Source organism: Engraulis encrasicolus, chromosome 21, assembly GCF_034702125.1.
Source record: "Engraulis encrasicolus isolate BLACKSEA-1 chromosome 21, IST_EnEncr_1.0, whole genome shotgun sequence".
NCBI classification, from domain to species: domain Eukaryota; kingdom Metazoa; phylum Chordata; class Actinopteri; order Clupeiformes; family Engraulidae; genus Engraulis; species Engraulis encrasicolus.
Genome location: NC_085877.1, coordinates 30,134,765 through 30,137,264, shown reverse-complemented (window position 1 = coordinate 30,137,264; position 2,500 = coordinate 30,134,765). Strand labels below are relative to the sequence as shown.

Below are 2,500 nucleotides of genomic sequence, written 5' to 3'. Positions count from 1 at the left end.
TAGTCACAAAAAGATGCCTGTGGTGTTGTTTGAAAGCTCTTTTCTGGCTCTACATATTACACAATCACCTTGGAATACAACTACTCTCAGAATATGAATTATGATAAATTGAAAAATTAAAAATTGAATATCTAAAAAACTTATATTTTAAAATGGCCAGTTCCTTGTCCAAACGTAGCCGGCAATGTCATGAGCAGCACCTAAAATGCTGGTGTTCGGTTTGTTATTCATTTCAGAGAGAAGTTGACTCACAAATATGGCATCATACAGACCACTTACTAATAATATGGTAATACCATAGTAGCATCACATGACAAAACAAAAACAAAACAAAAATGGTCAGTGTCCATGGTCCCAGGTTTCAGAAACTAAGGCAGATGTCCATTTATACACACCAAATGATGATATGTGAATGTTTGAACATTCCTTCTCTGTGTACCTGTGCCATCTTCCCTTTACCGTACTTTAAAGAGATAATCAATGGCTACACTCTCATTTTGTACTCTACCAGTGCATTTGAAGCAGCAGCTGTGTCTTTTGTAGATAATGTATAAGTACGTCCCGTTGCAGTTACAGGTTCCACTACCAGAAGCACATCCTGATGATCCATGACAAGTCTATCTGGTCTGAAGGGAAAAGTGAAGGATGGAGATGGCCCATGAGGATGCAGGAAGTTCAGTTTCACCTCTCCAGTGCTCGGCATAGATTCCTCAGCACATGCTAGCCACCAGTTGCCATCATATACAGCTACAACATACCCTTTGATGCTTGAAAATGTAACACATTCCTTTACTGAGCTCACTCTTTCAACTCTGCCTTCTCTGAATGCTGAAAATGGCCTAACTTCCACTGTGTCCATTGACAATGGGCAGAAGCTGTGTAGTTTTTGAGTACCTGGAATAGTTCTTGCAGATTCAAACCTTTTCAACAGGTTCTCAGCTTCATGATGGTACATCTCTGTTGTGGCAAACTGGCAATGGATGAAACTGATATATTCAAGGCTGAATGTATAGTGTCCTACCCTCACATGTGAACCTTTCCTAGTCTGTTTCTCCCTTAATATTAGTGTCAGATTCAAACCAATGCAGTTCTGGGGTGCTACCTTGCTACTGAAAAGGCACACCAAGTATGATCGAAATCCGGGTCGGTCGGGTCCCAAAGTGTCTGATTTCACGTGAAATGACCCATGGATGACATGCGTACATAGCATTTCTGGAGTGTGGGAAGAATGCAGAGAACGCAAGCAAAACAGAGCAAAACAAAATGCAGCAATGAACAAACTGCGGAGGGCCTAATGAGTGTTCAAGAAGGACAAAGCAAGTGCACAGGGTTATAGAGGGGTACGGATGAGTAGAGCTAGTTGATATTACAAGCCGTGCCCTTGACAGATTTGGCTGGGCCCAGGACAAAGTCATCAGAAAGGGCCCCCCAGCCCAATACATACAATGTAATGAGAACCAAATTCTGGGCCCTCTCTCTCCCTGGGCAGGAGCAACTGTCCTTTTTGTCCTCCCTTGTCGGCAGCCCTGATTACACGCACGCTCCCAGGCATGCACCCAGGCACGCACACGCGCACGCACGCACGCACGCACGCACGCACGCACATACAGCATACTGGGGCTGGAGCTGCCAACCTGCCTAATGGGTTAACGCAGACCAGAAAATGCACACACAGACAAACAAACAAACACACACACACACACACACACACACACACACACACACACACACACACACACACACACACACACACACACACACACACACACACACACACGCCTACACTGAACAAAGTGAGGCATAAAAACATTACAGGATTGAGCGATGCACCGTGTGCGGTACAGGTGAAGAAAGGTGTACCGACGCCTACACTGTACAGCTATGCATAGAAACAACCTAAAAGCATCAAGCCAATGTGGGTGCTTGGCATGGGTCTGTTTTACAGTACGGTAGGAGTTAAAACAAATCTCTGTGAGCTTGCTGTGCTTATTACAGTGGTGGAGAAAATGGCAAATATGCAAACAAGGTGCGAAAGGTGTGTTTTGTTTTGCACAATTGCCCTGCAGCCTACAGATTGTGAGAGAAGAAGGCTAATTAACCAACCAACATAGCTTATTAATCAATGATGAACAAAACATTACAATGATGAACAAAACATCATATTTAAGCTCAACCAAGCATTTTTTTTAAGAGTTCACAGCCCAACTGTCCCCTCCTGGTTTCTTCCTAACAATCCACACTGATATGTACGTGAGATATATCCTTGCCATGTAGTAATTTTTATTAGCCTGGAAATATGATATAGTGGCAGGGAGAGTAGAAGTTTGCACATTGCAACTCCAAATTAAGTTTTATTTTAAGGTGCACTGTGTAAGATGGTGGCCAGAGAAGGTATTGAAACGATGATGCTCATTGAAACGGTGCTGCCTTTTGCAGATTTTGATCTTTTCATGAATATTTGAGTATCACCAAAGTACTGTACGTTTTGTAGCTAAAAATG

The 2,500-nt window shown here is 43.0% G+C and overlaps 1 protein-coding gene across 3 annotated transcripts in view; it reads left to right on the top strand.

Moving 5' to 3' along the window:
- Positions 1 to 2,500, top strand: part of LOC134437107 (voltage-gated potassium channel subunit beta-3-like) — a 55,152-nt gene that overhangs the window by 1,968 nt on the left and 50,684 nt on the right. The window lies entirely within an intron of this gene.